Genomic DNA, 12,391 nt, shown 5'->3' with positions numbered 1-12,391 from the left:
AGTGTGAATATATACAAAAGAGAGAAAATCACCTCTGCTATTGCAACTGTTTGCATTTACATATGTACATTATAGTTTCCAGCTGCCTACATGCATGTGGTATTAATGATTAATAAAAACCTATAGTCACATATAGATGTAAATATACAACAAACACAGAGGGGGATCTAGATGCGCTGCCAATGGCATATATGAAATATGTCAAATGACTCACAGAGATTCTGATTTTAAAAAAGTGTGTAGGAAAAAAATGTAATTGATTTTTAAATGGCTTTCTTTCCCCTGTATTCAGCTTTCTTACCAAAGACCATTTTTCTCATTGCTCTCTGGTGAAAACAATTTGAGTATTGCTTCTGCTGGTCTTCACCAGATGCAAAAAGAACACATGTGCCAAACAGTCACATGTATGTGTGCTCACCTCTGCTGGCTGCCTGTGCTGCTGGCTACCTGTGTGTAAGTTCCACTAATCCCCCTGCTAACTGCTGTATATGCAGACAGTGTACACCGGGATCCTCAGGCGTGTGGGGAGAATAAGGCTCGGTTAGCCTGGTGATCGTGATCGTGCGGGCACATCTCATCATCCCTGTACACGATGTATCCCATGATTGTCGTCTGCAACACGACTGGGTACTGGCTGTATCCAATCTATTTCTACACTATATTGTCATTGGTCAAAAATGGCCTTGTTCTCCCATTCCCTCCATTTTCCAACTGAAAAAGAAAGGAACCAGTAAGCCTGAGCTCAATTTGTTCTGGCACTTACTGCAAAGTTCCTACTGTGAGGGAGCCCCTGCCCATTGGTGCGGAATGACACGCAGCCATCCAGGGTCCAGACAAAAGGAGACCCTGCTTTTCTCCAAGTGTATTCAGCCATGTATAGACATATTGGCCGAGATGCCTGCCCATTCACATCTTAATGGGAAAAAGAGAGAGAGAAGAACCCAATTTTTAAAAAAAGGAGAATGAAAGATTACCAAGTGACACAGACAACAAAACGTGAACTTGGTTAAGAAGGAAGAAAGGAAACTATTTTGACCACAAGACAGTAAATCACTGATATAATGTAGATACATATGTTTTACTGCTATCCAGCTAAATTACACTTTTATTACAGACAAAGGTTACTATAATGATACTGAAATATGAAACTGAAGAAAGTTATGCTTGGAGGTTGGACTCTTCTATCTTCTACTTCCTCTCTCTCTCTCTTCCCTTCACTAAGGGACACGTGCACATTAATTCGACCAAATGAAACTCTTAAGATGAAACACCACCAAGATGCATTCTAAAGCGTAATTTTTCTGAAACAAGTATGTAACTTTACTAAAAAACCAAAGTACCAGTCAAAAGGTGAAAAAATATATTACATTATGATGAAAAAGAGGTCATTTAAGAAAAGGCTGAAATGGCACTTCTATTTGAAATGGCATATGGAGGCTTTTATAACACTGAAAAAAAAAGTGACTTTTTCTTAATATTTGTCCTTATTCTCTGCTCATGGATAGAAGGAAAATGTTTGAAGATAAGGTCACTTTAAATTCTGGGCCATGGCACATGTTCCTCTCTGGGGCCAAAAGCCCTCATCTTTTCCCTTTTCGACTATATCAAATGATAATTGTTCTACCGTCCAACACTCCTGTCTACTAGGAAAAGTTGACAAGCAATAATGTCAGAGTTACGTCTATGACATACCAGAAATCATTTCTCCAGCAAGTCACACAACTCAAAGAATAAGTAATGAAATGAACAGGAGAAAATCAAGCTAATTTTAAAATCTGTTATTAGTTGCTTCTCTTTACTCATAATGGAAGACAAGGGTAAAAATTACAGATTCAATAACAACAGGCACTTTTTCCATTACGAAGGATGGCTAATTCAATGGATGAATCATTAGAGAATGATCCCTCTGGCCTTATGGAACTCCAGACAAAGAAACCCAAAAGAAAAGGTTAAGATATAAAATATACCATAAAATTGTTGGGAAAAGTGAACTACAATCCCCAATGAAATGACCTCTCATGGCAATTAAGAGCCCGATTGTTAGAGCATTAACAGCCTCAGGCAAACTCAACAAACCCATTCCTGGCTGCCGGTAATGACAGATTTCCTAGGGAGTATTATTTAATTAACAATAATTTGAAAGAGCAGCTCAGCTGAGATACTGCATTTACTTACTGGAAACACTAAGCAATGGTAAGTGGAAAAGACGTGCAATTTGTTAGCCTTCCAATTATCTTCTGTTTCTGAAATACATAAGTAGCTAATAGGTATTTGCCACCAGATATTTTCAGCTGTCTGTGAGGCCAACATGTCCAAAGAACTTTAGCTCTTACTGTTCAAGGCTGCTAACAGTCTTTTGCCGTTTGATTCTGTTAAGAAATCCCCCAGGGCCTCAAATATTCAGGGAGAGCATTCTTTGTCCTTCCCCCATCTAGACAAGGGAAACTGCCAGCCCCCCTTTCTTGTAAACGCCAGACTCTCTCCCACCCCCATACATCATTTGCCGCTAATCACCTAACATAAGTGACGCCTTTTGTTCTCACTCCCTTCCCAAGTAGCTTTGGGTTGCATCAGCAATTTGGTAGCTGGCTGGTCTTATCTCCCCCCAGAGATGGACTCAGACCCTGTGGCACTGGCAGAGGGGGATGAAAAGCCCTAGCCATGTGTAGCCTTCTCCCCTCAAAGTTACTGGACTAAATTCCCTACATCCGATGGCCTCCTTTAGAGCGGATTATAATTTAATGACCAATTTCAAACTGGCAAAGGGAGGACCACTTTAAGTTGTTCTGACATACAGTGGGAGCTGGCAGCATGAAGTGAACTCCACAACTAAAGTGACAAGCTCAGGAAAATGCAAAAATAGTGCACTCCGTGGATGAAGGAGAAAAGTAAGTTATAAAACTTTTCATGTGGGCTGTTATTTCTATGACATATCGTCACAAATTTTGGTTTAAAATTGGTCTGTGGCATAGAAAGATTGTCTTGGGAAATGAATGTGTAGATTTAGCTCCTGTGGGAGCCAAACAAAGCTAGCTAAGACGGTAATTCTAAATTATTATTGGGTGGCTGTTACTTGTAGTCACTTGTGTCCACTAAAATTCCTGCCAACAGAAAACCTTTATCTTGACTTGATTTCTGATAAGCTTAGAAATGAACACTATGTGTGGAACATGGTTACTAAGCAAAACAAATTTCTGTTCATGACTTCTGAAAAGACAAATCTGAAATCGCAGCCAGTCAGCTCATGCTTATGTTTGGGAGTAGGTTAGGATGGGGTGTATACAGAGCACAAGCGTCCACAATGGATTAAGGTTGATTGCAGGAGCTAAAGATTTTTCTCTTTGAGTCTTTTGAATCCAAAGTAGCTTTTGCTCAAATAATATCAAAGGCATCTGGTTAAACACATCTCCCAGGACTTTATTGCAGGGCATGCTTTACTTTGTATAATCAGATTGATAAAATATGGCATCAGCCAGTGAATGCCTTGTTTTGAAACAACTTGTGGAAATAGATTTTTATCTCTTTCTTTAATCCTAATTTGATGCTATTAACAAATTCCATTATTTAAATCGACTATTAAGATTGGAATCAGTTTGATTTATCAGAATGAGTTTCCCATTAATAAGGCTTTCTTGCTACTCTCTATCTTTAGCTTTCATTTACTTTTAGTACTTTGAAGAAAAACATTTGCAAAATCTGCTTCCTTAACATGGATTAAAGCATATGCATTGTTTCCCGTTAAACTATTCTTAGCCTTAAAGTGTAAGAACAAAAACTTGTAGAGTTTATATGGGTTTCTTTCAATGATTCTCTACTGTATAGGAAAGACGAAAGGGATTATAGGAGAAAAATAATAAATTAAATTTTACAAAGATACATAAGAGCATTTTCCATTCCAAAGAAACCCAATTCCTTTACTGACATAGAAAAAGAATATACAGGAATTTTAACTGCTAATGCAGTTTCCACTGGTAACATCTGAACATCTTTGTGGCACTCCTATATGGTATTTAAATATCAGAAAGGGGGGAGAGTGTCAGCATAAAAGCAAAGGAGGCACACAATTTCTCCAGACAGAAGAGCTAACAATCCTATCTTGCCACAAATGTTGCCTGAGATCAATCAGCAGGTCATTTTAAAAAATTCTTTTCTTTACTGATATTTTAGAGCAAGTAAAAGGAGAAATGGCTAGAATCAAGCATCATCATCGATTGATTGCTCTCTAGAGAAGGACCACAAATTCTTTTCACGGTATGCTTATAAATTCAACATTTCTCCTACGCAAAAATGAGTGAAATGTTCTTACTATGATGTAAAGTCAGCATTTGAAAATATCATTGACTTAAAGGACTTGTAAAAGACTTTATGGCCCTTCGATTCCATCCCCAACTTTCGGCAGACCTAAACTTAAGTCAGTGGGAAACTTCTCCCCTGCAGTCTCCTGCCCCTATCTGCTCTCCACTGCCCCCCACCCAAAAAAGGGCAGATTTCTTAATCTCCATAAACACTGTCCCAGTTTAAACTTCACTGTCAGAAAAACTCTGTCTTTGTTTAAATCTCTTCTGCTACTCAGGCCATGCTCCCTGCTCCTGATTCCTAGGAGATGCCTATCTTCAGTGAAGATGAATTTTTAAAATTTGGATATCGTTATCGAGCTGAACCGTGGCTTTTCCTCCTCCAGCCTTAAAGATTTCTTTCCTCGGATACTGTAGGTTTCATCTTTAGGGTCTTGATGACTCCTCTGTACCTGCTTCAAGCTCCCATCTCACTCCCCAATCCTCTTTGGGTTGTAGCTCTTGGAAACTGACAAAGCTCTGGGGAAGATCCCAGTCCCACCTGGTGGTTCCTGGGGATCCTACTCTGTTAATATTGCCATACAAGTGCCAAGATTCTTTTTGAAATGAGAATGTTATATTGCTGAATCGTTGTTCACTTTTTATTTAATTCTATTCCATGTTTTATTATATTCCTGTTTGGTGCCGACACTGCTAATTCTGAAGATACAGAAGTGACAGTCACTACCCTCAGAGAATTCACAGGCTAGGGGGGAAAGCAGACCATGGGGGCTGTGCTGGCAGAATGGACAGAGTGGCATGAGGGCACAAAAGGCAGGTCTGGTAATTAATAAATGCTCCCTGGAAGAGAGATTGCTAAGCAAGGAAGGGCCTGGGAAAGGCATTCATGTCTGAGCAGAAGCATGACAGTGTTCAAACAAACATACAGTCTGTAGTTTATTTTGATGGACAAAAAAGTGAGGGGAGCAGGGACAGGAGATGAGCCTAGAATGGTAGTAGGAGTCAGATCATGTAGGCCCTTAAGTGCCTGTCAAGGAGTTCAGTTAAGAAATGAGGACCTATCAGAGACCTTTTAACAGGTGAGTGGCCTGGTAAGATCCCTCTGGCTGATAAGAGAACAGATTAGAACAGGGACACCAGTTATGAGGCTGCCACAGTGGTGAAAATATGAAATTTAAAACACTAGAATTATGGCAAGTACAGCAGGAATGGAGCAGAAAGATGGATTTGAGAAAGACTTAGAAGGTAGAATTGGTAGAATTGGACAGGTCTAAGTAACCAGGTATGGGGGGTTGGGGACAGAAGGAATCTGACTTCTGAGTTTCTACTTGGATAGCTAGAAGTGCCATTCGTTCTCCAGGTTAGAAAAAAACAGAACAGACTCAACAAAGAAAAAAGTTAGGAGTCATACTGGGAGGAAATACCTACAATGACCCACCAATCTTTTTTTTTTTTTTTTGCGGTACGTGGGCCTCTCACTGTTGTGGCCTCTCCCGTTGCGGAGCACAGGCTCCAGATGCTCAGGCTCAGTGGCCATGACTCACGGGCCTAGCCACTCCGCGGCATGTGGGATCTTCCTGGACCGGGGCACAAACCCATGTCCCCTGCATCGGCAGGCGGACTCTCAACCACTGCACCACCAGGGAAGCCCAGACCCACCAATCTTATGTTTGTTCAAGAGTTCTCATTTCCAGATGTTACTAGATTTTATTGTATTCATCATTGCTCTGTTTATATTCTAACACCTCTCCAAAAGAGCCACGTGTTGAAAGCCAAGCCACATCCTTTATTACCATCATTTTCACTTGTTCACTTCGGTTAAATCTCAGTACTCAGTGACCATGACTTTAGATATCCTTAAATTATGAATGAATATTAAACACTTGATACAGAACTTACTCCTATATAATAGCACTTGTCAATGCACTAAAGTTCAGAATGATCCACTGATAACAATTCTCCAGACACTCAGTACTGAACAGTCAGAACCATACCTTTTCATCTGTTATGCCTGGGTAAGACATAATCAAACGTTTTGTATGTACAGCTCACATAGAGCTCCCTCCTTTAGATGCACCCATCTCTGTACAACATATTCCATTCCTAAATGGAAATTAGGTCATTTGGACAGAATATGTTCTATATATGTTTTTTAAACCAAAGAATAATTATCCCCACCACCACCAATCCCCTTCTAAATACAAAAACTTGCCTTTGCTATTCTGAGATTACAAAAGTTCTCCCACTCTGAACTCAATGGCCCTGAATGGCCTAATGACAATCCAGGTGTAGCAGATTGCATTTCCTAAAAACGGCCACAATAATAGCTCCCATCCCACGGGCTCTTCTGGAGCTTTGCCGCTCCCCCATTAAGAGGCGGAGTCTAATTCCCTTCCCTTTGTGTGTGTGGACTTGCTAGTGGCTCGTAACCAACAGAATGCAGCAGAAGTGAAGCTGAGAGGATTTCGAGGCTGGGTCATGAAAGGGGAAGTGGCTTCTCCTTTAAGAATGGGAGCAGTAGCACCCATGTGGGAGCCCTGGCCTGAGAAACGCCACACCAGACCAACCCAGCCAACACACATCCAAAGTCCTGACCCACAGAAACCACAAAAGCTAATAAAATGCTGTTTTAAACTACCCCGTTTTGAGGTGATTTGTTTCATAGCAATAGCTAGCCAGAAATCAGGAAGTAGTGCCAAAATAATCCAGTCCAACGTCAGATGATTGAAGATCAGAGGATCGGATTCCCCCTTTCCTCACTGAATGAGACATTTGTGCCTCTTGATCCAGGTCTGAGCCTAGCTAGCTAATGACCTTCATGCCAAAACTAGACTGGATTCTGATGAGCCTGAAGGGACTGAGAAGATCCTGGATGCAAAACAATTCTCCCTCCTGAGAATGCTAGTCACTTCAGGATGACCCGACTTTGCTTGGAAGGACCTAGTTTTAGACCAGTTTGTCTTGGGCCATTTGGGAATCTTTTTTTATACATCACTTGTTGACATGGTAGAACTCCATAAAGAAAAATACAAACTCAGGTATATATTCAACAATCCTAACAGAGGCTAATGGGACTAGACTTTCGGGAGGCAGGGGGCCTCTGTTCAGAGTCCAAATGAAGACCACCTCACACACTTGCTTGAAAGGTGATTCCAGTTACTGAGCTACAGAACACTACTGAAGAGCAATCAGGGAATAAAAATAGCCCAGAAAAAGGAGGACACTTAACCAATCTCTGCCCCATGATTGTATTACTATTATATAATTAGAGACAGGTTGCTGCTGCAACCTACAGATCAAATAACCACTCTTATCATATGTGTATGCCCACCCGGTCATGGTCTGTTGGGGAGATCCAAGATACAAGTGGTACCAAGGTGGAGAAGAGAATATTGAATCTCAGGCTTAGGGACAATGCTTTCTACAATTACCTTCTCAAAAGTTCATTGAGATCTATAGATAGTGGAAAGCATCAGCCTAGGATCGGCTAATTCTAACATAACTTGACTTACTGTATTAGTTCATTTGAGGTATTTCTAGAGTAGATTTCTTCCTTTCTGAGAAAACTGTGAAGTGGCTAAATTTTGTTTCTCCAATTGAAGGGTGTGTGGCAACATGTGTTAAGAAGTTGATAATAAATGGTGTTTTTCAGGACAGCTTTTAAACCAATTCTTGATCTTCTTTCAAAGGCAGAGTTACATAGTGTCCCTTTGCATGGGATATCATAATTTTTTAAATCATGTTGTTGGAAATCAAGATTAGTCTAGTTTTTGCTATAATAAAAATACTATAATAAATATAAATGCATTTAAATTCAAATAAAATATATACAATAATTCTTTCCTTAGGATCAATTGCACGTTCATTTTAAAGACATGACACATTGCAAAATTGCTTTCAAGAAAACTGTTGTCAGCCTACAATCCTGTCTGAAGTATACGAGAATGTGCAGTTCCCCACATTCTCAGAAACATTGCCAGCTTATTTTTTAATGTTTTTCAACTTAATCGGTTGAAAATGGCTTGTATTCTTCAGCTAATTGTGAAAGTAAAATGTTTATCATATATTACAGGTCATGTTATTTCCTCTTTTATGAATTTCTCTTATTGTCATTTGATAATATTCTATTGGAATAACTCATTTTTAACACTGAACATGAAGATTCCTTAATTTGCTAAGGATAATAAGCCTTTGTTTTCTCACTCATGCTGCCTAATACTTATACATAAAAATATAACAATTTCTAACAATTATTTAGTTCAACCTATCAACATTTTCCTTCACTACCTTTGATAATACTTGGGGAAGGTATTGTAAAAACAATATTCACCTACATCTTCTCTTAGTATCTTTTGTTTTGTTTTTCTGTGTGTTCTACTAACTTTCAAGGTTTATTTTTTCCCATTTGACTCTTCAATGAATGAAGAGCGGATGGGGAACGGTGAAGGAACAGGTGGAAGTTGACCCTGAAAAGAATTAGAGAAAAAAGACCGCATATCAGCCCCTTCCCCCCCCGCCCCCGAAATTAAGGAAGTAAAAAGCTAAACCACCAGAGATAACTTCATGGTCCTATCCCTTTAAGTAAACAACTAAAAAATATTACATAATTTTAGGCCACTGTAATTTTTCAAATCCCAATTCCCTCATAAGGTTTCCAAGCATCTCTACAAAGGATTCTTTACATTACAACAAGTGATGCCAAGGTCTACCGCACTTATGACATGGAAAGGTTTATTACATTTGGTGTCTACAGCACTTATGACATGGAAAGGTTTATTACATTTGGTGTCCAAAAATATCATTTGTAAAATCTCACTGTTTCCTTGACTTCTGTTGCCTTTATACTAATTACACACCACTTAATACACCACTGGTAAGAATAGATATTAAAATCAGCATGGAAAAATATTAACTCAAAATAAAAGCCTGAAGACCTAGAAAGAATAATATCAAGCTGTAAAATACTTTTTATAGCTTAAAAATACATTTGCACTCAGTTAATGTTTATTAAGCACCTAGTATGTGCCAAATAGTACACTGGGTATCAAGGATACATGGATAAAAGACATTCTCTGGGTCTTCAAGGAGCTGACACTATGGGGAAGAGAGAGACAAGTAAATAATTACAATACTGAATAATGTAAAGCCAAGACAGGAAATGCACAGGGTGCTTTGAGTAAAAGATAGACAAAAAGGGAAACATATAGGAAGTAAAACAGATAAAAAAAAACAGAACTTAATCTATAGCGATAGGTATGATAATCTGCGATACTCCTTTAAATAAGATTATCATCCTCATATTTGAGACTCAGAAAGGTTAAGGAGACACCCATGTGCCACATATCGAATGGCAGAGCTGGAAAGAGTCTTACCAAGGTGTCCTGATTCCAATTATGCACCATTCCTTCAAAGAGAGATTTTGTTTCTGAAAGCATGTACTAGAAGACAAGTTTCTCTTTTCCTTTAACAGAATAAATAATAAATATCAATGAGACTTTTGCTTCGTTTTGTTTTGTTTTCCAGGGGTTTCTCTTTTCCTTTAACAGATTATCCAGTTGTCATCTTTGTGTTCATCCTTTATGCATTAGAAGAATGAAAGATAAAATACCCACGACTCCAATATGAGAGCCAGTATTGTGTAAAAGGAATAACATGTGGGGACTGACAGGTCAAAAAAGTCGCTAGTTAAGGTGAAGTTCAAGTCGGCCTCAGGAAGCCACTTACAGCAGGCCCAGCCCCCAGCCCGCCCCCCCCCCCCCAACTCATCCGGCGAGCCTGGATTCAGCATGCGGGCTTGGGGAGTGGCGATAATTGCTCCAAGGGAGAGGCAGGAGCTCACATTCTTTATGCCCAAAGCTGCTTTGAAGTTTTGGACTAAAAAGAGAAGGGAAGTTCTTGCCTCTTTAAATAATAAGGCATAGAAGAATGAATTTTTTATCCCTAAGTCTAAAATCAAATTTATTACCTTGCCTCTAACTAATGCCTCCTCTCAACTTCCTGCCATCACCTAAGCATGGAAGTTTCCTTGTCGTTTTTTTCCCGCGCCCAACTTCTTTCATATCTAGTCAGTTTGCAAGTGTTGGGACTCTGCCTCAGGAGTTCAGATGTCTCACCGACTTTCTCCACCCCCATCCCTGGTTGAAGGTCTCCTTACCAGCTTCCCTGGACTCTCAACTGAGTCCCTCATCCCTCTCCACTCCCCTCCAGCAACACAGCTAAACAGAGATTTGAACAAGTACATTGACATGCTTAAAACCCTTTAATTGCTCACTATGGACAATTAAATAGATATATACCAAACACTCCAGTCCAGCAATATTCAAAGCTCCTAGCTACTGGGTTTTGCCTGTATTTCCTGTCTTACCTCTCATTACCCTCCCGAATCGACCTCATTCTCTAAGCAAATTAAATTATTTTTCTCCCCCAGACAGGCCCTTTCCATCCTGCATCCACATCTCTGCACTTGCATTTTCTTTCACTTGGATGCCCTCCTTTCTATCCTGCAAGGCCAAGTTCATATGCTACCTTAAACATTTTCCTCGCTGATAGAAATCATTTCTCCCTCTTCCGACCTGGTGTAGCATTTTGTTTTTATGGGTCTTAGGGCCCTTATCACAAACAGACCCATGTTATAGTTAGTCATGTACAAAGCACGTGCTACAGAGTCACTCCTGAGGAAGAATTCCAGTTCATCCCATGACTCGCTATGTGGCATTTGTCAATGGCTGTGGTGCAAATATTCATACCATGGTTGGTTTCAAGGAGTTGGAAAGATACGTGCAAACCGGCTTTAGTGATAGCCGGAAGGAGCTGATCCCAGCACACCAGTATTCGTTTCTTTGTAAAATGGGAAAAGAATACCCTTCCATGGAATTCTTGTAAAGATTAAATGACAAAGAAAATGTATGTTACTTAACACAGCCTGGCGCGGAGTAAACACTCCATATGCTAGTTCTTCTGCTGTGATTGCTCCCGTCACTCCCGCTGCTGCTCCAGCACGATCGTCACCACTGCTAGTAAGGGTGCTATGCCTGAGCCTACTCCTACTACTATTTCCACGCTCGGATTAATGGTAGTATCTGCCCCACTAAACTGCAAACTCCTTGAAGCAGGGAAGCACCTACTCACTATGTTTCAAGCGCAGGGCTTTACCAAACACCGTGCTAAGAGCTTCATATATATTTTCTCCCTTAATTCTGACCATCACCCCATGACAGTCTATAATTATCTCCAGTTTCTAGATGGTGAAATGAGACTGAAAGAGCTTAAGTCACTTGCTCAAGAGCGCACAGATGAGAAGTGGTAGGGCTAAAATTGAAACGAAGTTTTGTATGGCTTCACGAACCGTTCTTTGATTAAACATATTTGATGCTCAAGTATTTATCAAATTAATAAATTTCCTTAATTTCAGATAGCAAACTTAACTTGTTCCCCCAAATTCTTCCTCCTGTGGATTAATCTTTATGGTCCAGGGAAGACTACAGAATTGTCCTACCTGCCTAAAGTTCTGTACAAAGTCAAAGCTATAAGAGAAAACGCTGAGTAGTGATTATGTCTAACTCCTTTTTTTTTTTAACTTTTTATTTTGTATTGAAGTATAGTTGATTAACAACGCTGTGATAGTTTCAGGTGTACATGTAACTTCTTATCAAAGAAGAATTTTAGCCAAAGAATTACATTTAAAACACATGCTTTTTTGTAATAAACAAGCACAAATTCAATATAATTATAAATGTCGCATAAGACTAGAAATTAATGAGCATGTGAGACAACTCTGAAAAATCAAAATTGATCATTCTTGTCTAAGTGTAGTCAAAGAAAGTGCCCATGGACTGAAATGTAGTTTCATTAGCTTGATTAAAAGTGAAAACTGGAGGAAGGGTAAAGTAGGTCAAAAACCTCCTGACTCCTTTAGGATTAAAACATTTACTAGATACTAAGTATGTGTGAAAGGATCAGTAAGAATCTATTTGCCATTCTTGGAGGATATGGAAAGAAAGACAGGACACCCTCAACTGGAAAAATTGATTATAAACAGAATGAAAAACAAAGAATTGGGCATGAACTCTAGCAAAAGGATTTCTAAAGTGGAAATT

Source organism: Phocoena phocoena, chromosome 13 (genome assembly GCF_963924675.1).
Source record: "Phocoena phocoena chromosome 13, mPhoPho1.1, whole genome shotgun sequence".
NCBI classification, from domain to species: Eukaryota; Metazoa; Chordata; class Mammalia; order Artiodactyla; family Phocoenidae; genus Phocoena; species Phocoena phocoena.
This window is presented reverse-complemented; position numbering follows the sequence as displayed.